This window comes from Castor canadensis, chromosome 19 (assembly GCF_047511655.1).
Source record: "Castor canadensis chromosome 19, mCasCan1.hap1v2, whole genome shotgun sequence".
NCBI lineage: Eukaryota > Metazoa > Chordata > Mammalia > Rodentia > Castoridae > Castor > Castor canadensis.
In genome coordinates this window covers 28,160,269-28,185,660 of record NC_133404.1, presented here as the reverse complement: position 1 = coordinate 28,185,660, position 25,392 = coordinate 28,160,269, and the positions used below count along the sequence as shown (strand labels likewise).

The 25,392-nt window shown below is 40.3% G+C and overlaps 1 protein-coding gene across 4 annotated transcripts in view; it reads left to right on the top strand.

Moving 5' to 3' along the window:
• Entrep2 (endosomal transmembrane epsin interactor 2) overlaps positions 1–25,392 on the top strand; it is a 469,028-nt gene that overhangs the window by 68,286 nt on the left and 375,350 nt on the right. Inside the window, exon 1 of one of the 4 annotated variants that reach the window (XM_074061965.1) lies at positions 6,203–14,577. The exons of the other annotated variants lie outside the window; for them this stretch is intronic. The gene's annotated coding sequence lies outside the window, so the exon portion shown is untranslated. Of the gene's footprint in view, positions 1–6,202; positions 14,578–25,392 lie in introns of those variants that run through there. 4 annotated transcript variants of the gene reach the window in all.

Here is a 25,392-nt window from a genome sequence, read left to right as displayed (position 1 = left end):
GGTTGTTTGTTTTCTCTCATCTATAAGGTGAACATATATCCTTGGCACTATACATTCTTCTATCACAATCTTGTTATAATACATCACCAGATATAACTGCTTCTGTGAAGGCATCTATGTGTTTCAAGGGCCCAGGGCCAATATGACAGTGCTATCTATGTCCCTGTACCCTCCCTTGCCAGTCTTAGGTATCACCTTGGAGGCTGGGTACAGAGGAGATAGTAGACTTCTGATTCAATCAATGAAAAATGTTATGAATGTATTATTATCTTAGCATTTTCCTCTTCTTTGTTGGCATTTACTTTTTAAAATTCATGTATGTCTTCTACTCAGGCAAAATGTTCTTAATCCAGTTTTAAACAGAAAAGGTCAGAGAGAGATTCTAAGAATCCTAAGAAGCAGAGTTAATAGATACCTAAACTTGGAAATACCTGCTTCGTTTTTTCTTCACAGCTTTGTAGAAGAACTTAAGCATCACAGATCCAGCTACAATCTATTTGTGCCATTTAAAGAGAGGATTCTCTTTTTACTTCACTCATCTCTAGAACCATATTTAGTTCTTGTGTGTTTTCAAAAAGCCCATAACTTACATGAACTGTGCGTGCAGCTCTGAAGCTCGAAAAACAACTAGATACTGTTTTTTCGCCTCCATGCTGGTTGATCTGCATAAACTCATTTAACTCCTGTTCCCTTTTAGGAATGGTCAGCCCACTGTTCTCATCTGCTGATTCAAATAGTGGATTAAAAGCAGTAGGGGAAAACTGCATCTATACTGGACATGGGTGGATTTCCCCCTTGTCATCATTCCCTAAATGATATGGTGTAACTACTATTTTCTCAGCATCAACATTGTATCAGGTATTGTATGTTAACCAGAGTGATCTAGAGTACACAGAATCTATGCAATCACCAGGCCATTTTACTTAAATGACCTGAACATCTGCAGATTTTGGAATCCACAGGTGTCCTGGAACCCGTCCTCCACAGACACTGAATTAATGCCTGTGTATTCCAATCCTCTGTGTGGTGTTTTTGATGGTCATTTAGCTTATTGTGGTGCTCTGACATTTCAACAGGGCTTGGGAGATCCCTGCTGTGGTCCCCTGTGCGTATGTGTAAACATGTTGGTAAAGCCTGCACCTGCCAGCACAATTCCTGAGTTATGGGGAATTGGCAACTTAATGCTACTAAAATTGCCAAATTAACCTTCAAATTGTTTAGATCAACTCGTACTTGTAGTAGGAGCCAAGAAGAGCTGATATTTGCTACTTCTTTCCCAGTACTTGGTGATATCATTTTAATTTCATCTACGCTGATGGTTGTGCAATGGTATCCCCGGTAGAAAATTCTAGTTTTAGTGGATCAAACTCAACACAGGTTTTTTGGGTTTCTTTTTCTTTCTTGGTGGTACTGGGGTTTGAACTCAGGAGCTTGTGCTTGCTAGACTAGTAGTACTCTACCACTTGAGCCCTTTTTGCATTAGTTATTTTTCAGACAGGGTTTTGCATTTTTTCCCAGGGCCAGCCCAGGCCCACAAACCTCCTACCTAGACCTCCTGTGCAGCTGGGATTACAGGCATGAACCACCACCCTCGCTTGTTTGTTGAGATTGGGGGGGGGTGGTCACTTTTTTGCCTCAGCTGGCCTTGAAGATCTATCCTCCTAATCTCCACCTCCTAATAGCTGGAATTGTAGGTATAAACCAGTACATTAGACTTCACACAGTTCATTTAACAGAAAGATTACAAAATTGTAAATACAAATTTGGTCATGAAACTGGTAAATAACATGGTAAATTTAAAAAACTGACTTAAAATGTACCAAATATATCACACAATCCAGAAAACAGCAGCTAAAAATTAAAGAATCACGTAATGCACGTCTGTAAGACTTTTTCTTCCTACATTATTTTGGCTGCTTAACTCTTTGATTACTTATTCATGTAACAGTGATTTTATAATTTCATTTTCTACAGATTCTCAAAAACATTTGGTTTCATTCTCTAATATAGTTTTTTAAAATAATTTTACTTTTTTGTTATTGGGATGTTATTCAAGTAATTTATACATCACCACTTTCAAGTGTACAAGTCAGTGATTCTTAGTATAGTCACAGATTTATACAGTCATACCATTAATCTAATTCCAGACTATCTAAAAAGACTCTTTTCATCACCCCAAAAGAAATCCCGAGCCTGCTAGCTGTCACCTCCAATCTCCCTCGCTCCAGTCACTAGCACTGAGTAATCTACTTTTTGCCTCTTCTGGATTTTTAATTTAACTTGAGTCATACAATGTGTGGCCCTTTGTGTCCGCCAATGTTATTATGATATACCTAGATGAAGACTTTTTGCATTTTTCCTATTTGAGTTATTGAGTTTCTTTGAAGTGAGAACTAATATATCATTAAATTTGTAAAAATTTTAGCTATATTTCTTCAAATACCTTTTGTGCCCCTTTTTATCTCTCTTGTGCTTCTGGAATTTCTATGCTGGATGTTTATGGGCACCTCACTGTCTAGGTTTTCCTCTGAAGTTTTTTGGTTATTCTATTGATTGTCCTCATAGTTATGTATTATCTCAGAAAGCAAGGAATAAACATTAACTTGGAAAGGTTTTTGACAGGTGTTCCAGTATCCCCCTTAGTCCTGAGTGAGTTCCTAGTTATGTGAGATGAAAATAAGCCTTTTGAGCTGGTGTTGCAGAAGCCACCCATGTGGGCAAAAGAAATAATGAAATTTCCTTCTGTACAGAGTCTACAGTGCTCCCTCTCATAATATTTACAGGCTACTGCTCACCTGGGAGTGGAGAATGAGACCAGAGTAAGAGAACCTCCACAAAGCTTGGTGCTCTTACTGAGATTCCGCCATCTTTCTTGAATGAGCCCTCCCCACGTTGCTGTGAGCCTCTGACAATTTTCAGAGTTCTTAAAGCATTGATTCTGACAGGTTGTATTGTTTTTATAGAGGGGTGGAATTTGTAGCTCCTTACTTTGGTATTATCACTGATTTCCCTTAAAGATTTGCATATTTCTTTTATTTTTTATTTTTTCTCCTTCCTCCCTCCCTCCCTCCTTTCCTCCCTCCTTCCCTCCCTCCTTCTTTCTTTCTTTCTTTCCTTCCTTCCTTCCTTCTCTCTCTCTCTCTCTCTTATTTTTTGGCAGTTCTGGGAGCTGAACTCAGGGTCTTGCCCTTACTAGGCAGACACTCTATCACCCCAGCCACTCTACCAGCTCATTTTGCTTTGGTTATTTTTGAGATAGGGTCTCACTTATGCCCCAGCAAGTATGGGCCATGATGTGATCCTCCTCCTATGTGTGCTTTCCTGTGTCTCTGGGATGACAGGAACAAGCCTCTGTGTCCATCAGTTGGTTGAGATGGAGTCTCATGAACTTGTTGCCTAAGCCAACCTCAAACTGTGATCCTCACTTCCCAAGCAGCTAGAATTACAGGTGTGAGCTACTGGATGAGCAGCCAGATGTTTGTGTATTTTCATCAGGAATCTCTAAAAGTTTCTTTTGGCACATTTAAGATTATTATAATGTTGGGAATTTCTATCAAGTTTCTTTCCTATATGAATGACAACAACTCAGGGCGTTTTGAGTTTTCCTATCCAGGGACTCATCTCAAATGCTTCCTTGTCCTTCTGGAGTTAGGTGCTGTGAGACATGGTTTCTAAGTTAAAACTCTGGCATTTCCCTATGTTGGGTGCATCGAGAGACCGAGCGGCAGAAAGTCCCTAGACACCTTGCTCTTGGGGAAGCCTAGCGAGAATCTGCTGTACCACAGTATATCCCAAGTCAACTTACCCCTCCCTCTCTAGATCCAGAAAGCCCATGAAGAACTCCACCGTTCCCCAACTGAAAGGCAAGTCTTACAGAAGGGAAACTGGAGTGGAACGACCTGCTGGCTTTTAGTGATGGTGTTAAAGGGAGTTCACACTTAAGTTGACAAGGACCGCACAGTCATATGAGCTGGGGCCCTGGAGGCACTCATATGAGTGAGGACATCTTGGAGCTTAAACTCCATCAGTTTCACCATCTTCCTCCGGGTGTTTGTCATTTTTCTAACTTGTGTTTCCTGCATTTAATGGGTCTGAGCTTATTTTCATGTTATCATTGGGATTTCCTCTTCATTGAGTTACCTATTCATAGCTCCATTTTTCTATTGGGGTGTCTGCCTTTTCCCCTTCAATTAAAAGTCTTTATATAATGTGAAATCTTTAAAAGTATGTTACTAATATCTTCTCCTAGACTCTAGACCCACTTACCACAAATTATAGGATCTTACAAGGAATTTTAAGCAATAATGTAATCTATAAATATTTTCTTAATAATTTTGTCTTAGAACTATTTCCAAGGCTGGGTGCAGTGGCTCTTGCCACAGATCAGGAGGATCATAATTTGAGGTCAGCTTGAGCAAAAAGTTAGCTAGGTCCCAACTCAACAAATAAGCTGGGTGTGGTGGTACATACTTATAATCCCAGCTACATGGGAGGCCATGGTAGGAGAACTATGGTCTGAAACCAACCTGAGCAAAAAATGTGAGACCTTATCTGAAAAATAAATGAAAACTGTGAGTGTGGCTCAAGTGGTAGAGTACCTGTCTAGCAAGTGCAAGGCCCTAAATTCTGTCTTGATATATGGAAAGTGTATATAAAGTTTACCATTGTGTGCAGTATACAGTGGACTTTTTTGTTGTTTCTTTTTATAATGGATGAATAGTTGCCTCAGGATTTTGGGATATTCCCTCTGTCTCTGTCTTACTCTCTCTCTGTTTTTGAGATTTATATTTTGCATCTTTGGTCTCTGTGAATTCTGCCTTTGGTATCCTAGTGTTATAATTGTTACGACTTTATAACAAGTCTAAATTTCACTTGGAGCAATTTCCTTTTCTTTCATTTAAAAAGTTCTACCCTTAAATCTTTTTTCATACATATGAACATTTTAATGTATGTGTCAAATTCTGTTAGAATCTCTGTTAAGATTATGATTGGATTTGCATTTAATTTATAGATAAATTTAAGAAGAATTTACATAATTTAAGTATTAAGGAGTTCTAGCCATAGTTATTTGTACAAGGATATGTCTTCAAAATATTCATTCAACTGGGTGCCAGTGGCTCACGCCTGTAGTCCTAGCTACTCTGAAGGCAGAGACCATGAGGATCATGGTTGGAGGCTAGCTCCAGGCAAATAGTTTGCGAGACCCTATCTTAAAAAATACCCAACACAATAAGGGCTGGTGGTGTGGCTCAAGTGGTAGAGTGCCTGCCTAGCAAGTGTGAGGCCCTGAGTTCAATCCCGACTGACCCCTCCCCCCCAAAAAAATCCATTCAGAGGGAAAAAAGAAAGAAAAGAGGTGAATAAAGTCTGTGAGATTTATGTGACACTTTTAAAAGAACTAGCATTCTTCTATGGGAGTTACAGGACAGAGAAAGGAATAGAACATTTAAAGAAATCGTGGGCTAGGTGTGGTGGCACACACCTGTAATCCAGCTACTCAGGGGTCTGAGGCAGAAGGATAATAGTCTCCAGACCAGTCTGGGCAACTTGGTGAGATCCTATCTCAAAAAAAAAAATTAAAAAGGGTTGGGGTGTGGCTCAGTGGTAGAATGCTGCTAGCATGTGCGAAGCCCATGCTAGGTGAGATCCTCAGTACTAAAAAAGAAAAAGAAATAGGCTAAAATGCCCCAAATCTGGGGAGAACTGTAGATCACCAAGCTACATTATAACCAAGCTGTTGAGGTGAAGCCAGGTGTAGTGGCTCACACCTGAGGTCAGCTACTTGAGGAGATGACATGGAAAGATCCCTGGAGTCCACAGCAAAAAAAAAAAAAAAAAAGAAAAAAAGAAAAGAAAAGAAAGCAGAAAACCAACCAAACAACCAAATATGTAAACAAATAAAACCAAAAACCAAAGAATAGAGGCTTGTCACATTTGAGCGCATCATCACAAGGCTAACAGTGAATTTCTTAGAGACCTTGCTGGCCAGGAGAGTGTGGGATTATCTATTCAAAACATTGAAAGAAAGAAAGAAAAGAAAGAAGGAAGGAAGAAAGGAAGGGAGGGAGGAAGGAAGGAAGGGAGGGAGGGAGGGAGGGAGGGAAGAAAAGAAAGAAAGAAAAAAGCCCTGCCAACCAAGGATACTTTACTTAGCTACTCTTCAGAAATAAAAGTGAGATTAGAGAGTTTTCCAGACACTAGACCTGGCTTATAAGAAATGCTAAAAGGAGTTATTCAAGCTAAAACAAAAGAACAGTAATTGGTAACATGAAACCATGAAACTATAAAGCTCACTGGAAAAGATGAGCCTATAGTCACATTCAGAATACTCTAAAAATAGAATGATGTGTATAAATCACTTAACTCTGGTATAAAAATTTAAAGGCAAAATATTTAAAAAATTATAATTACATTAAGTTAATGGATATATGATGTTAGAAGATGTAAATTTTGACAACAAAGACAGGTAAGTGGAACCCCCAAAGAGACCAAATATTGCTATACTTATGTTAGAGAAAACAAACTTCAAATAAAAAAGTGCAAGAAAGGAGTCAGAAAGAATGCAGAAGTCAGTTTACTAGAAGATTTAACAATTATAAATATATATGTACCATGCTTCAGAGCACCTAAATATTTAAAGCAAATTGTTATTATATCTAAATGAAAAAAATTGTACAACAATACAATAACACTAGGAAACCTCAGGCCCTCATTTTCAACAATGAATAAGTCATCCAGACAGAATGCCAACAAGGAAACATTAGATTTCAACAACATTTTAGAGTAAATAACCTAACAGACATACACAAAATATTCCACCCAACAGAAGCAGAACATGCATCCATCTCAAGCACACATCAAATAGAAACAGTAGAAAAAGATCAAGAAAACCAAGAGTTGGTTTTTTTAAAAAGATAAATAAAACAGACAACACAACTAGACTAAGAAAAGATTCAAACAAAGTCAGAAATGCAAGTGAATTAATCATAGACGTTACAACAGAAATGCAAAGGACCATTGAAGACGACAGTGAGCAGTTATACACCAACAAATTAGGCAATTTAGAAGAAATGGATTAATTCCTAGAGACACAAAAGTTACCAAGAGTGAACCATGAAAAAAATGGAACATCTGAGCGAACAATTATAAGCAAGGAAATAGAATCAGTAATGACAAAACAATCAAGAGCCTCATGGGTGAATTCTAGCAAACATTTAAAGAAAAATTAATGTCAATCCTTTTCACTCTCTTCCAGTGAAGAGGAAGGAGCACTTCCAAACTAATTTTATGAGGCTAGCTTTATCCAGATGCCAAAACCAGAGACGAACACCCCAAGAAAAGAAAATTATAGGCCATTATCCCTGATGAACACAAATTCAAAAATGCCTCACAAAATACTGGTAAACTGAATCCAAGACACATTAAAAGAACTATTCACCATGATTAAGTGGGATTTATCACTGGGATGCACATCAAGAAATTTGATACATCATATAAATGTAATAAAGGACGAAAGCCATTTGATTATTTCAATGGATACAGAAAAAATTGTTAAAAATTAATATCTTTTCATGATTCAAAAAACCTCTCAGCAAATTAAGTATTTAGAGAGAATGTATCTCATTGCAATAAAAGTCATACAACCACTAACCACAGGGAATGGTTAAAAACTTTTCCTCTAAGATCAAGAGGATGCCCACTCTCATCACTTTTTTTGATGGTACTGGGATTTGAACTCGGGGCTTCCTGCTTACTAGGCAGGCACTTTACCACTTGAGCCACTCTGCCAGCCTTCACCTCTTTTATTCAACCTAGTGTTGAGAGTCTTAGTCAGAGTAATTAGGCAAGAAGAAATGGAAGGCAGCCAGATTGAAAAAGAAGAACTAGAACTGTCTCTGTTTCAGCTGTCAAATTCTTCTTATACATAGAAAATCCTAAAGATAGCCACAAAACAGTGTCAGAGCTCATGTACAGATTCAGTGAATTGGGAGGATATAAAACCAACATACAAAATTCAGTAGTGTATCCACATTAATGATAAATAATCAGAAAAAGAAATCAAGAAAATAGTTACATTTATATTATTAGCATCAAAATTAATAAAGTGGATGAATAAATTTAATAAGGGAGTGAACGATGTATACACCGAGAATTATAAAACATCTGTAAAAGAAACTGAAGACACAAATAAATGGAATGATATTCCATGTTTATGGATCAGAAGACCCAATATTGTCCTAATATCCGTAATACCAAAACTTATCTGGATTCAATGCAGTCTACCAAAATTTTAATGGTGTTTCCACAGGAAAAAAATGCTAAAATTCACATAGAACCACAAAAGACTTCAATATTTCAAGCAATTTTTAATAAGAAGAGTAAAGATGGAGTCAACTCACTCCCTGATTTCAAATTGTATTGTAAAGGTAGTGTAATGAAAGGAGGATGAGGCTGACATAAAAAGCACTCATCACCAAGGTAGCAGAGTAGAAAGTCCTGATACAAACCCACACATGTACAGTCAAGCAACCATTATCAATACTAGTAAAGAAACACACATGGGGAAAGGAGAAGGTCTTCATTAAATGGTGTCCAGAAAACTAGATATGCCCACAAAAAAGTGAAATTACATCCCTAACACTATACACAAAACCCAACAATTATTAAACATAAAACCTGAAGCCAGAAAACTAGAAGAAAACATAAGGAAAAGCTCAGTGAGACTGCTCTTAACGATGAGTTTTTGAGTAAGACACCAAAAGCACAAGCAACAAAAGAAAAAGCAAACAATTGAGACTATAACAATTAAAAATCTTCTGCCTAGCGAAGGAAACAATTAACAAAATGAAAAGGCAACCATGGAATGTGAGAAAATATTTGCAAGCATATGTATGAAGAAGAGTTGATATTAAATACATAAAAAACTCATGCAACCCAACAGCAAAATAAAATAAACATTCCTTGATTAAAAATGGACAAGTACCTGAATAGGCATTTCTTTAAGGGAGACAGAATGAAAATTAATGATGCTCAGTGTCACTAACTGTCAGGGAAATGCAAGTCAAAACCACAGTGACATTCCAGCTCACCCCTGGTCAGATGACTATTATCAAATAGTCAAAAGGTAAGAAGTGGGGCTAGGTGTGTAGCTCAGTTGCAGACTTCCTAGAATGTGCAAGGTCCTGGGTTTGAGCCGGAACACCACCAAAAAAGAGGGAAAAAGAAAAGAAAAGATAAAGATCATTGGTGAGAACATGGAGAAACTCTTTTCTTATATACATATATCCTGTTTTTAGGAGTGTAAATTTCTAGGCGTGTAAATTTGTACAGCCATTATGGAAAACAGTATGGGAAGTTACTCAGAAAGTTAAAATAAGCCAGGTATGGTGGTACATTTCTGTAATCCCAGCTACTCAGGAAGTAGAGGCAGGAGGCTCAAGGTTCAAGACCAACCAGGCAAAGTTAGTGTGAGACCTCATCTGAAAAACAAACCAAAAGTAACAGGCTGACAAAGCGGCTCACCGGGTAGAGTGCTTGTGCAGCAAACACCAGGCCCTGTGTTCAGCCCCCAGTACCATAAAGAAGTAAAAAATAATAGAACTTCCATAGGACCCAGCGATCCCGCTTCTGGGTACATATCTAAAGGAAACAAAATCACCATCTCAAAGAGACAGCTGTGCTGCGTGTGTTATAAAGCAACCTAATGTTGACCATTGTATGAATGGATGAAGAAACTGACTCACACAAACACACACACATATACATACACACACAAACATATTAACTTTAAAAAAGAAGAAATTTTGCCATTTGCAAAACCATGGATGAAACTGGAGATCTTTCTGCTAAGTGAAATAAGCCAGGCACAGAAAGACAAGTGCTACATGACTTCACTTACAGGTAAAACGTGGGAAGGTGGAGCTCATAGACACAGATCAGAATGGTGGTTGGAAGGTGGGAGGCATGACAGTTATTGGGTGCTGGTCACAGAGTGCAAACGTTCAGAGCTGTGAGGAATAAGTTCTGGAGGAGATAGTGTTTACTCAGGTATATCCGAAATTTGCTTAGAGAACACCTTATGTATTTGCACCTCATAAAAAGGGGTAACTGTGACGTGATGGATATGTTAACTGGCTTAATTGTGGTAGTCATTTCACAATGTATATGTATAGCAAAACAGTGCCTTGTATACCTTAAATATGTAAAATTTCCATTTGTCAATTATATCTCAATAAAGGTGGGGAAAATAACACATTTTCATGTATTTTCCGATGTGTATTTATGTGTCTTAGTTTGATGTCTAGGTACCTGGTGTTGTTTATTGCTAATCCTAGACATTGTTTTTAATTATCTTGAAATATCGGGAACATTTTCTGCAAGACTTTTTCCTGCAGTCTTGTCGAACTGTTAGATGGTCTGGTAGTTTTGCATGTCTTTGAATCTTATTCAATTATTACTGTTTCAGTAAATAATGATAATAATTTCTTTCTGATCCTTGTTACTCTTTTCTTCGGGCTGACTAGAAAGTCCTAAAAAATATTGAATACTAGCAGTGAAGGTGGGTACTCTTTATTGGGAGAGCTTTTTTTTTGCAGTACTGGGATTAGAACTCAGAGCCTCGTGCTTGCAGGGCAGGCACTCTTACTTGAGCCACTCCTGTGCCGGCCCTTTTTGCTTTGGTTATTTTTAAAATAGGGTCTTCATTTATGCCCAGGCCAGCCTAGATCACAATCCTCCTATTTGTGCTGCAGTTGGGAGGACAAGTGCATTCTACCAGGCCCAGGCATTGGTCAGCATCAAAAGTACTGTTTGCATCAAGATTTGTAGAGTTTCTCATTATCAGATGAAGTGAGCTGTCAGGGAAACCTTGCAAATATTGTTGTTGAATTATTAGTAATTAGGACTAATTAGGACTCTAACTGAACTCACTGTCATTTAACATAATTTATTAAATAAAAACTTAAAATACATTTCAATGGAGGGCAGTGTGCTTGATGGCATGTTAAAATTAGCACTGCCTTTTATTTCCACACCCCTCTATTTATATTTTCAGCACTCAAAGTCATAGGTAGTAGTGACATCCTAGAATCTTAGCGGCTTTCTCCCCAATCCTGCTAGTCCTTGAGGTATCTCTCTCAGTTTCTCCCGTTCCATAGAACACAATTTGACAACTGACGTACATGTGCTCCTCCTTCTAGAGGGGTTAGTTGTGACTTGCTCTCTATTGTGTGGAAATTGCAGAAGTCTAATAGGACCAAAGTCCGTATGTTAGACCAAGGTCCTTCCCCCTTGAAACCCAATAAGTCTAATTAATGACAAGTAATAATTGGTGAATTCTTAACACACTGCTGTGATTTGGATGTGGTTTGTCCCCCTCAGGTTCATGACTGGAAACTTGGTCCACAGCTCGGCAGTGTTGAGATGGGGGAACCTTTGAGAGGTGGGGATTCCTGGAGGTCATGGGGCTCCACCCTAATGAATGTATTCGTGCTACTTGATGGAAAGGATGGGTCTTACTGGAGTGAATTAGGTTTTGAAAGTGGGCTGTTACAAGGCAAGGCCACGCCCCGTGCTTGCCCCTTCCTTACACAGTTTGTTCCTTACGTTTCTTTACAATATGGTGGCATAGTCACTGGGGCCCTCGACAGGATACTGGTACCATTGCCAATTTGGACCCTCCAGCCACCAGAATCATGAGCCAAATAAACATCTTTGCTTCATAGGTGACTCAGCCTCCAATGCCTTGCTATAGCAGCAGAAATGGACTGAGATACACAGCTGACATTTTCCTCTTGTTACTGCCAATCCTTGCGATGACCTTGCCACCTTGCTCATTTCACAGGACATTGAGCCAAGTGTTTGAGAAATTAAATAAATTACATGCAATAAATGTGGGTCTGCTGTAGCCTGCTTGAGTTTCTTTTCCTGCCTGAGACTTTTAGCTAGCCTGACTGCTCTGAAATCTACAAGCTAAACAAAAAACTCAGCAGCGTATTGGACAGCTGGGTTCCGTAGCCGCTTTGCCCTTGGAATGTGGTTGTCAAAATTGAATTGAAATCTTCGGTGCTTGTGCCTTTGCTGAAGCAGTGCAGATTTACACAGTTGTTTCCCTAATTTAAGGAGATTTATGGGTTTGATGTCACCAGAAGAGTTTTGTTGGGAATTCTAATTTAGCCTGAATATGTGACCTGAGGCAGGGCATGACTAAGTTTAGAAAATTGCTTTCTAGTTGTTGATCTAAGTCAAAATGTTCCCCATCCTTGTTACAGATCTCTACATTTTCCTTCAACTTCCTCCAATAATTTAGTAATATTTGGGAGAACTGGAAGGAAAGTGTGGAGTTGTATTTATTTACAGCAGTGAGGTAGCTAGTGTGGGAAACTTTTTTTTTTTCTGTTTTTGGCGGTACTGGGATTTTAACTCAGGGCTTCACTCTGGCTAGGCAGGTGCTCTGCCATTCAAACCACACCTCCAGCCCAGTGGGAAACTTTCTGAGATTTACTTTGCTCTTCCTTCAAATAAAGGATGGATACATTTATAGGGAACTGGAAAAGCAAAACTGAGGGGAGGGGACCCTAGGGTTCACAATTGGAACTTGAAACTTCAGGGAGCAAAAGAATCCACAACTTGTACCAGACTGTGCTGGTATACCATCTCAACAGAGCCAAACATATTCACCGAAGAGGCAGAGGCACAGACTTGGGTTCCATTCATTTTTTAGTTTTGAACCCAGCGGAGTCATTTCATTTTAGTACTGCAGAGAAAGTGAGGTTGTACTTTCGGAAAAATTATTATTTTGGTGCTACTGGGATTTGAACTCAGGGCCTTGTGCTTGTTAGGCAGGAGCTCTACCACTTGATCCACATCCCCAGCCCTTTTCGAATTCAGGTCTTGTTTTTATGCCCAAGATGTCCTGGACTGTGATCCACCTATTAATGCTTTCCTCATAGCTAGGACCAGAGGTGCGTGCCATCATGCCAGCTTTTATGGGGTCTCAGAAACATTTTTGCCTGGGATGGCCTCAAACCACAATCCTTCTAATCTCCACCTCCTGGGTAGTTGGGATTATAGGCATGAACCACTGCGCTCAGCTCAGAATTAAATGTTTTGATGAGTATGTCATCAAAACACACCTGGTGGGGAAAACTTTGTCATCATGACATCCTACTGTATAACTGAGTGATGAATCCAGAGTGCCTGCCATTGTGGCGGTGTCAGTGCAGATACTGATGGACAGCTGCCATTGAGACTGTGCCTAGGATGTCAGGGTACACACTTCGTTCTGCATGTAAGGTGTGAATGTTTTTATTAACTGTATCAGAATTGGTGCCAACACTTGGCTTCAGAGTGCACCAATGTACTTTCAAAGAATAAAATCAATTAAAGTAGTTTTTAAATTGCTCTTGTATCCCAATAAATTATGCATACACCAAACAAAGAATCAAATCTCAGAAACCTGTGTCTTTGGAATTGTATCATGCTGGTGATTATTAGTACGGGTCACCTTCCTCATCTTTCCTTTGCAGGCTCAAGGGTAAGGCCTTATTGAGACTAGCAAATACCTCATGTCCTTGACAGTTTGTAGCTCCATAAGGTAGTCTATATTACCTCGATATTCCTAGAAACATCCAATTAGCATATTATCTTAAATCATCTCTTCTAGCCCAAAGTCCTATGGGACCAACAGGTAACTAAGGAGTGACTGCCGAGCCACTATTACTGCTGGTGATTCCATACTGATGACAGTTTGTCAGAAGCCAGGTATTTTTTTTCCTTACTATTTTTGTTTTCTTTACTAAAGTGAAATTCACAGAACATAAAATTGACCATTTGAGAGTGAAGAATTCTTTGGTATTGAATACACTCACACTGCTGAGTAACCACTAGCTCTACATAGGTCCAAAATATTCGTTATTCTCTTTCACTCCTTTCAGAGCCCCTAGACACCCCCTGTCTACATTCTGCCCCTTGAAATTCTGCTTATTCTGGAAATTTCATGTGATTGGGATTATACTATCTGGGTCTTAATTTCTCCTTCATATAAGCATAGTCTTTGTATGATGTTCAGTTCTTGGTTGATGGTTCTTTTTAAAATTTTTGCCAGCACTTTTAAAAGGTCATCTCACTGCCTTCTAGCCCCTGTGGTTCTGATGAGAAATCAGTTGTGAGTTTTATTGACGATCTCTAGAGCACAAAAGGTTGTTTCTGTCTGATTCCAGATTCTTTTTCCTTAGCATTTGGCAATTTGATTACATGTCTTGGTGTGGGTTTATTTGTCTGAGTCTTTCTTGGAGTAGACAGATTTTTATGTGTGTAGATTTGTGTCTTTTATCAAATTTGGAGTTTGGGCATTATTTTTTTGGTGTTTGTTGTTTTCCTTTCTCTTTCACCTCCTGTGCAATTCCCATTAGGTATTTGATGTTGGTTCCTTGATTATGTCTCAGGTATCTTAGGCTCTGTCCATTTTTCTACATTCTTCTTCTTCCTTCTCCACAAACTAAATAATTTTCTTTACTCTCTCTTCAGGTTCACTGATTCTTTCTTCTGCCTACTCAGATCTGTTACTGAAATACACTAGTGAGTAAAAAAAAAATTTAGTGCACTTTTTTTGGCCTTAAAGTTTGTTTCCTTTTTATAATTAGTTTCTTTATTGTCTCTTCTATCTGTTTATACATTGTTGCCCTGTTTCCTGGTGCTCTTTATCCATGCTTTCCTTTAAGTCTGTTAGCATATTTAGGGCAGTTGATTTAAGTCTTTGTTTAGTAACTCCAACATCTGTGTTTCTTCAGAGACAATTCTATTAATTTTTTTGTGTGAATGGACTATATTTTCTTGTTTCTTTATATACTTAATGATTTTTGTTGTTGTTGAAAGTCAGACATTGTGCATATTAGAGGTATCTTGGAGCTCAGATTCCTTGCCCTCCTCAGCAGTTGCTGGGTATTGTACACTGTAGTTTTTGTTTTTGTTTTTGTTTAGTTTTGCAAGATCTGTGTTTCTTGTCATGTGTGGTTACTGAAGTCTCTGTTCAGTCTTGTATTCAGCTTGTGGTTTCATAGTGATTTCCTTGAACCAGGAGGAGAGAGAGAGAGAGAGAGAGAGAGAGAGAGAGAGGAAAAGAGAGAACTAATCTTTGCATTGCATAAAGGTTCTGTGCCAGCACAGTGCAGGACATTTACAACTCTGCCTTCACCTTCACTTCCTGTTTATATTGACCCTGGTGATCATCCAGTGTGTTTTCAGGTCTCTTAAGCATGTGTCCTGCCCTGGGCATGCATGTGGCTTTCTAAATTACCCCATATATATGGGTGCTTTTGAATGCCTGCAGTTCCCAAAGAAACTCCTTTCAGGACATTGTATGCTGTCTTCTGTTCCTTGACAGTTGTCCTCTGTCCTAGTAGGCTATGATTTGTTCCTTTGCCTTACAGTGTTTTCTAGGAGCACCTGCTGCTTTTCCACACTTTGGAAATACTGAGTTTTGCAAAACAGAAAGGAGCTCCTTAGGTCAATCCTTCAGCAGCCTGCAGGCATCTTAGTACAGAGAAACAGCACTTTGTGAGTGAGGTCTATCCTGCTCCCCCTGGGACCAGGGAGCAGGTCCTGCATTGCTGTCTACAGGATTGCTGCATTGGCACACTGGAGAGGAAGGTGGAACAGGGGCAGATGAAAGTGCCACAGAGCACTGAAGGTGTCACTCAGAGGTGCAGTCCTTGCCTTGCATGCACACGGCTCTGGTTTTGAGCCCCAGCAGTGCAATAAACAAACATACAAAGCCAAGAAGTCAACAAACAATTCACAGAACTTCCTTTCTGTTTTTATGCTGCCTTTCTCTTGGGTCAGCATTTTTTTTGGTGACCGTGAATCTTTTACAATTCTCCTGGTTTCTGATAAAGTTGATCCTGACAGTTTCTGCTCCAGTATTTTTGATGTTTCTGTGGGGGGACAGGCTCTCAGAGATGCCAACTCTTTACTGATGTTTTGGGCTAGAAGCCAGAAATGTTTAAATGTTGGCAACAAAATATGGTTTTGGCTTGTAGGGTGAGGCTGAGGGTTAAAGCTTTCAGGTCTGTAAGCAGGCTAAGTGCTCAATAAAACTCAATAAGCACTAGAACAATAAAAATTCTAATTTATAACTAGTTCCTGTTTTCTACCCTGCAGTAGTCTTTAGTTTGTTTTCTGTCTTTACACCTAACAATATGTTCTCTTAAAAGGTTTTCTTCATCAGTATTGTAGGCAGTAGACACTTTATTACTTGAGTTCCTATTTCACTTAAGAAAGAATTTATTCGGCAAGGGAACTAACTATATGAGTTGAGGTCCTCGGGAAACAAGGTGTGTACAAATTAAAGGAACAGCATCTTTGGTGTTTCCTTTAGCATGGCAAAGAAACATTTTTTTATGTATGTTAAGTTTTTTTGTTTGTTTGTTTCTTAGTAAGAGACAGGCCAACGAAAAGTGTGAGTGTGTGTTAGGGGGTTATAAATGATTACAGGTAGTCTCCAAGTTAATATTTTTCAACTTTCCCATAATGTAAAAGTGGCACACATCCAGTATTGCACTTCGAATTTTGCTAATTTCCCAGGCTAGTGATATGTGACTTCTTGTTATGCAGGGCAGTGACAGCAGACTGCAGCTCTTAGTCAGCCATGGGATCATGAGGGACACAACTGAGTTTCTATGGCTGGCTCTGACCCCAAGCTAGGGTGTTTGATGGGTGAAGTGTGTTCAATACATTGTTGGCTTAGGATATTTTCAATTTAAGATGGGTGTATCTGGATGAAACCCCATCATAAGTTGTACTTTCTGTTGGTAGTTTCTGTATTTGTTACACTGTGTATTTGCACTGCTGATGATTTGTGATCTGATACCAAAGGCACAGAGGTTTTTTCTTCTTGCAGTCCTGCTCCTGGGCCTCCTGAACCAGCTGGCGTGTGGGTGGTGACGAAGACTTATTCCACTAAGGCAGTGGTGTCTTCTGAACAGTTCCAGCTGTCCAAGTGAAGGCCTTGAAGGGACCCTCCCGGTCAATTTGTAATTCATTCTGAGACGTGCAGATGGGTGTCATGAATTGGGGGGAGGTTGAGGCACAGCTATTAACTATTTTAATGGACTATTCTTGTTACTAGGTGTGAAATTCAATTGCTCTAGCTCTTGGAGGAACATATTTGCATTCATCTTGAATGGTAACAAAACGTGAAAAATCTTTGAGTATACTTTGGTGTAGCTTCTGAGGGTTAGACATCCAGGAACAGCCTTGATCACTTCCCTACCTGTGTGTTTCCTGTAGGAACTCTCAGGGCCTCAAGAGGTATTCAGCAGTGAGGTGAGCAGAGTAGCAAAGCTTGTAGAGAGAAGATGAAATAGATTTTCTGACATAGATCCTATGGGATTTTGTAGTAACTGAAAGTTAAGTTCTAGACAGCTATACAAGTTTTAATAAATTAATAAGATCATTTATTTTGTAGTTATTTTACAACAGCTGGAACTTAAGATATAGCCAGGGATATAATTTCCTGTAAGTTAATAGAATTTTCTCCAAATTAAGAAAGTCATTTATTTTGTGCCTATTTAACAAACATAATAATCAGAAATCTCAGGAAGTTATTTTGTGGATTTCAGTAAGTGGGTTCTCATGTTTCCAGGGAAAAGCTGAAGCCTCAGAATAGGTGGCAGTAGAGTCAAAGGTCTGGCACTATCCAACTTCATGATTTACTAGAAAGGTAGGGTGACCAGGACAGTGTGGCGCTGGAGAAATAGTTGATCACTGGGACAGAACAGAGAGCTCAAGAATGGACCTATTCACTATTGCTGACGTAGTACAGTTAGCCCATCTCTGATAGCGGAGCAAAGGTGAGGCGTTGGGAAATTGCTCTGAGTCAACTGGACAGACTCTTCACAAAACACACTAAAAATGTACCATTGAGCTAAATGTAAAACCCACCATTATAGAACTCCTAGTTAACATAACATGGGAGAAAGCTGAGATGGCCTTGGAAGTGATCCTTGTAGATCACAAGGATGATATGTGAGAGAAAGAATTGATAAGTTGAACTTCATTAAAATGAAAAACTTGTGCTCTAAGAAAGACACTGTTAAGAGAATGGAAAGGCAAGCTAGACAGGAGGAAACATTCAAACACTGGAACCCAACATATACAAAGAAACTCTTAATCATCTACAGTAAGGAAACAATCTAATTACATCATTGGGCGAATGACCTAAGTAGACACTAAACCAAAGACCTTATGCAAATGGCAAGCAAGCATATAGAAAGATGCTTCATGTCCTCTGTCTTTCGGGAATTTCAGATTAAGACCATCAGTTACCACTATACACCTGTGAGAATGGCCAAATTCTGTAGCACCGACAACACAAACGCTGAACACAAGGACCTCTCCTTCATCGCTGGTGGGCAGTCACTGGAAGATGATTTGGCAGTTTCTTATGACATTAAGCACACTCTTATTTATTTTTTGAAACAGGGTTTTGCTGTGTAGCTCAGACTGACTTCAAACTCTCAATCTTCCTGCCTCAGCCTCTCAAGTGCTTTGATTATAGGCATGCATCACCATTTCTGGCAAAACTAAAATGTATGATATTAAATGTGCAGACCGTATGTGTTAGTTACCTTTCTGTTGCTGTGACAGAATACTTGAGATAAACAACTTAAAAAGAGGAAAGGTTCATTTTGGCTCATGGTTTTAGAGATTTCAGTTCATGGTTGCTTGGCTCTGATGTTGTGGGCCCGTGGTGTGGCAGAGCATAGGGAGTGTGTGGCAGAGCATAGGGAGTGCGTGGCAGAGGAAAGCTGTTGATGTGGTGGCTGGGATGCCCCTCAAGGCAGTCCCACAATGACCTAACTTCCTTTTACCAGGTCTCACCTCCGACAGGCTCTGCCACAGGCTGGAGACCAAGCCTTTAGCGTATTTGTCTTTGGTGGACATTTTTGATCCCAACCATAACACCACATGATCCACCTAGCACACTTCTTGGTATTTACCTAACGAACTTGAAAATCAAGTTCCAATCAAAACCTCACACATGTATGCTTGCAGGAGCTTTATTTATTTGACAGTAATTCATTTGACAATACTCATTTGATGTAACTTGACAGTCATGAAATTGCCAAAATGTGGAAGTGGTAAGAATATCCTTCAGTAAACTGAGCTACATCCAGACAGTGGAGTATTATTCAATGCTAAAAAAGAGATGGACAGTTTCAGCTGTAAAGAGAATTGGAAACTTGAATGTACATGGCTAAGAGAAAGAAGCCAGTGGATGCCAGGCTACAGCCTGTAGACTTCCAGAGCTAGGGAACTCTGAAAAAATAAGACACTATTGAAACAATAAAGGAATCAGTGATGGGAGGGAGGGATGAGCAGGCAGAACTCGGGATCTCTAGGGCAGTGGAGCAATTCTGTATGACGCCATATAGGTGGGTAGGTTTGTTCAGGCTCATAGAATGTATCCAGGAGTAAATCCCAGGGTAGACTATGGACTTGGATGGTGATAATGTGTCAAAGCATGTTCATTGTCTGTAACAAATGCACTTCTCTGTGGGGGTGTTCATTTTGGTGTGTGTGAGGGGATTGAGGGTTTACGGGGGAGGGAAGAGAGTATGTGGGAACGCTGTACTTTCTGCTCCATTTTGCTGTCAGCCTATAACTGCTGTAAATAATAAAGTCTGTTAATTAAATAAATTCTAAAAATGTAACACCCAGCAGTGGGTGGGGCAGGGTCCGCTTATTCATCAAGTCAGAGGAGAACTCCCTCGGCCCTAACAAGGAAAATGTTGTGTACGACTAAGCTACGTGATTTATAAGGGAAGATTAAAGTTCTGCTCTGGTATTTATGGCTTTATCCCTGCTCCAACCCCCAGAGTGTACTTCACCAAGATATGTGAAACATGTAATTTAATATTTCCATCTTTATGCCTTCTAAATGTTTCCTTCAGAATTTTCATTAGATTAGGTAAGTAGGTTTTATGGAGTTGCAGACTTTATTCACACTAAGCTCAGGTGTAGAGGAACATAGGGCCTCTTTCTGTTTTTCTTTTTTTGTATAACTGGTCTGTCTGATACATGAATCTGGCATTGGTTACAGTGTGTGTGTGGGGGGTAAATTCTGTTTAATTCAAACAGATTTCTTGGGGCCTTCCTACTTAACATGTGGCTTGTAGTTATGGGTGTCTGTATCACTGGGGGTTCTGTTAGGAATGGAGGATCTCAGGCCCCACCCAGACATGGGAACCTCCCCCCCAGATTCTGCTGAGGTTATCAGATTGCTTGGCCTTCCGCCAACCCTGCTGGCTCCTCTTCAGAATGACATGAGCATGTAGGGGACAGAGTGTTCTCTGACCTGACTGGAGACAAGGAGCAGGGATTTGGGGCACAGCATCTTTTGGTGCCTGGAACACCCAAGGCAGCCTCATTTTCCACTTGCTTGCCCCTGTCCTGTGCCTGTGTCTATGTAGGGTGGGCAGTGTGTCCTTTGGTTCTCATTCCTGGTTATAGCTTGGGGCCACTCTCGCTCACTCTCTTTGTCTCCTCAGCAGGAATTCCCCCTCCAGTGTTTGACACATTCAGGTCAACTCATCTGCTCATTATTGGGGACCTTTGTCTTCTTCCAAATCTGCCCAACTGCCACCATTCTCCTGCATGTCTGGGCTTTTGTGGGTTTGCTCTCATCCCATGGGAACTCAGAAAGGTTCAAGAAATGGAGATTCCATGCCTTCTTCTGCCCCTCAGATTCCCTCTGACTGCCCTCTCCAGGTTGGGGTGGCTCTGCCTCCAGTCCCTCTCCTGAACACTCCTCCCCTCTGCAGAGAGATGGGTGGCCAGGCCCCATGCTGTCTGCCTGTGTCGCCCCAACACTCTTCACATCACTCTATGCCCTTGTCTTTGTGTCACACCCGCCTCTGACCATACGTTACCCAGTCCCATGGACTCCCTGTCCTGACAGAGAGACTGTCCACTCTGGAGTCAAGGAATGCTACATGTGGCTATTGCAATGGACCTGCTGTGTTCATCAGCTTTCCACTACTATAACAAATATTTGAGACAATCAACTTATAGAGAAAGGAGGTTTAGTTTGGCTCACACTTTTGGAGGTTTCAGTCTTTGACCAATTGATCCTGCTGCCTTGGGCCTGCAGTGGCACATTATGGTGGGAGTTCCTGGCAGAGTAAATTGTTCACCTTATGGCTGGGAGAAGAGAGAGAGAGAGAGATAGAGAGAGAGAGAGAGGAAAGAGAGAGGAAGGGGTTGGTGTGCCCTTTTATGGGAATGTTCCCGGTGACTGGAAGACCTCCCACTAGGCCCAGCCTCCTAAAGGCTCCACCTCCTCCCAAAAGCTCCATGCTGGAGACCCAACCTTTAACACGTGGGTCTGTGGAGGACAGTTAAGTTCAACTCTACTTAGGACTGGATATCTCATTATTTCTTGGTTTGTGTTTGTGTTTTCCCTTTTAATTGTAGTATACAGTAAAATTCTTGTATATACATTTTTTAATATTTGTCTGGTTATTCTTTTTGGATGAACCTCTAAAAGTGAAATTATAATTTTGAAAGGAATAGTGACTTTACTCTCACATTTATTCAAATGTATTACTAAAATTATACTAGTAACTTGAATCAATATAAATAATACAAAAGCAGTATGAACATTTAAAGTCACTAGAGAAAAAAGTAGAGATAATTTGACTAACCAGAATTATTATTTAGGACTGTTTTAATCCAGTCACACTGTTGTAATCCAAATTTGCTTAGTGAAAAAGCAAATTTATCTATTTATTTTTGGTGGTGCTTACTAGACAAGGTTCTACCACTTGAAGCACAGTTCCAGTCCTTTTTATTTTAGCCTTGTTTTTAGTTAGGGTCTCAGACTGTGATCCTCCTACCCCTACCTCTCAAATAGCTAGGATTGTATGTGTGCCACCATGCTTGGCTTATCTTTGGGATAAAGTCTTGCTCCCTTTTTGCCCAGGCTAGCCTTGAACCACAATCCTTTTGTCTGCCTCCCAAGTATCTAGGATTACAGATGTGTGTATCATCACAACCGGCCCTAAAAGCAAAATTTTAAACTCATGAAAGTGAAAAATCCCAAAGTAGAGGTTACTATGACTTGATGCAAAGGCTCCAGTCATGTCCACAGACCTGTTTCTTTTTCTTTCCCCCTGAGCTCTGTTCTCCTTGGTCTAGTGGCAGACTTCACCCTCATGTCCTTAAGACAGCTGCAGCAGTTCCAGACCTCACACCTTCTCTCTCAACCTCAGCCTTAGCCCAGTGGGAAGAGTGAATTCCCACTCACTGCCTCTAATTGATTTGAACTACAGCTTCTCCTTGGTCTCAGTAGGGGTGCATTCCAAAAAGTACCTTAGTAATTGTTAGGGGTGCAGAGATGAGGGAGAAGGTGTCTTTTCTCCAAGCTGTGCTGTCCCTTTGATGGGAGCTAACTGAGATGAAGTGTATCTGTCAAACACTCACTGGTTTTCCAATACATGCAACATGTCATTAATATTTTTAGGTTACTTTCATGTGGAAATGATATAAATTTTGATATATTGGACTGGAGGAAAAAATATTACTAAAATCAATTTCTTTCTATTCTTTTTAATGTAACTATTAGGAAATGTTAACGTCCATCCAAGGCATGGATGGTTTCTGCTGGACATCTAGAGGGAGGTGGAGTGTGATTAGCACGAGAATAAATAATTACTTGCCTCTGTGCACTTCATGAACTCCCATGCCTGCTTCAGGTGCACTTGCCTTCTCCACCAGGGCTGCAGCCTTCAGTGTCCCCAGCTCAGAGTCCAGGCACAGTTTGCATGGAGAGCCCCCTGGACTCTCCAGCCATCTGTGAGATAGCAGAGTGTCTTTCCTGGGGCTGCAGTTCCTTCTCAACCACATCCTTGGGCACACATAAGGGAATCAGAGACAGTTGCTGGCTATGACTGGTGTTTCTCCAGGACTAAATTTCTTGAAAAATTTCATGTGCATTTCCATTCTTTGAGCTCCCAGGGCTAATAACCAGAGCCAGAACCTTGGTTTCTTTGTCTCCTAGCAACAGATCCTCTCCCATCCCTTATTTTTTTTTGAACTTTTTGTTGAAGTCTAACAGATATGCAGAGAACCGCACAAATTGTTGAGTGCATAGCTCAATATGGGCTTTTTTTTTTTGAATGGGAAGACTATTAGATTTCATTTGGGGGATTGGATAGGCATCCAGTCTCAGAAATTCTGAAACTGCTTCTTGGTGTTTGTGGCTTTGGTGACCTTGAGCACTTTGAAGCACGTGGTCTTGTGCAGGTGGCCTGGCTGGATGCCCCTGAAGCAGGGGACAGGTACACAGACATGTTCTTTTGGGGTTTCTCAAGCGATTGCATGTGGGGACTAGTGAAGACAGTTCTGGCAGATGACAGTGGCCCTTTGAATCTTTATCTTGGCTTCTACCCCAGACAGGATCCACCTTGGCATTTTCTTTCCACATAGGTGAGCTTGGTGGCCTCTTGGGGCATCTTAAAGCCCAGACTGATATTCTTTTAGTGTGGAGGCAGCTTCTCCCTGCCCATGTCTCCCAGCAAAAGATAGGTAGGGACGCTATTTCAAAAGATAGGTAGGCACACTTGGTTTGAATGTCCTCCATCCTCCAACTGCCTGGAAAAAGAGCTCAATATGGTTTTTACAAAGTGAACCTCTCCTAATAATCAGCACCCAGATCAAAACACAGAATGTTATCTGCACCTAAGACCCCCTCCATGCTGTCTTCCAGCTACTAGCCCCCCGCAAGGGGAAGCCTTATTCTCATTTTTAGCATCATTTATTAATTGTGCCAGTTCCTGGACTTTATATCAATGAATTATACAGTGGGTATTATTTTGTGTCTTTTTTTTTTTTTTTTTGCAGTACTGAGGCTTGAACTATAGGCCTTCACCTTGAGCCACTCCACCAGCCTTTTTTTGTGATGGATTTTTTTCTTTTTTTTTTTTGTAATTATGTTCCAAAAGTTTTTTTTAATTCATATTTGCATGCAATGTTTGGGTCATTTCTCCCTGTGATGGATTTTTTCAAGATAGGTTCTCACAAACTATTTGCCCCAGCTGGCTTTGAACCATGATCCTCCCTATCTCTCCCTTCTGAGTAGCTGGGATTACAGGTGTGAGTCACTGGTGTCCAGCCAGTGTCTTTTTTTTAATTGTTTTATTATTCATATGTGCATACAATGCTTGGGTCATTTCTCCCCCCTGCCCTCACCCCTTCCCTTACCATCCACTCCGCCCCCTCCCTCTCCCCCCCCACCCCCTCAATACCTGGCAGAAACTATTTTGCCCTTATTTCTAATTTTGTTGTAGAGAGAGTATTAGCAATAATAGGAAGGAACAAGGGTTTTTGCTGGTTGAGATAAGGATAGCTATACAGGGAGTTGACTCACATTGATTTTCTGTGCGTGTGTGTTACCTTCTAGGTTAATTCTTTTTGATCTAACCTTTCCTCTAGTGCCTTGTCCCCTATTCCTATTGGCCTCAGTTGCTTTTAAGGTATCTGCTTTAGTTTCTCTGCATTGAGGGCAACAAATGCTAGCTAATATTTTAGGTGTCTTACCTACCCTCACCCCTCCCTTGTGTGCTCTCGCTTTTATCTTGTGATCAAAGTCCAATCCCCTTGTTGTGTTTGCCCTTGATCTAATGTCCGCATATGAGGGAGAACATACGATTTTTGGTCTTTTGGGCCAGGCTAACCTCACTCAGAATGATGTTCTCCAATTCCATCCATTTACCAGCGAATGATAACATTTCGTTCTTCCATTGTGTATAAATACCACATTTTCTTGATCCATTCGTCAGTGGTGGGGCATCTTGGCTGTTTCCATAACTTGGCTATTGTGAATAGTGCCGCAATAAACATGGGTGTGCAGGTGCCTCTGCAGTAACCTGTGTCACAGTCTTTTGGGTATATCCCCAAGAGTGGTATTGCTGGATCAAATGGTAGATCTATGTTTAGATTTTTAAGTAGCCTCCAAATTTTTTTCCAGAGCGGTTGTACTAGTTTACATTTCCACCAACAGTGTATGAGGGTTCCTTTTTCCCCCGCATCCTCGCCAGCACCTGTTGTTAGTGGTGTTGCTAATGATGGGCATTCTAACAGGGGTGAGGTGGAATCTAGTGTGGTTTTAATTTGCATTTCCTTTATTGCTAGAGATGGTGAACATTTTTTCATGTATTTTTTGGCCATTTGAATTTCTTCTTTTGAGAAAGTTCTGTTTAGTTCACTTGCCCATTTCTTTATTGGTTCATTAGTTTTGGGAGAATTTAGTTTTTTAAGTTCCCTATATATTCTGGTTATCAGTCCTTATCTTTCCCTTCTGAGTAGCTGGGATTACAAGTGTGAGTCACTGGC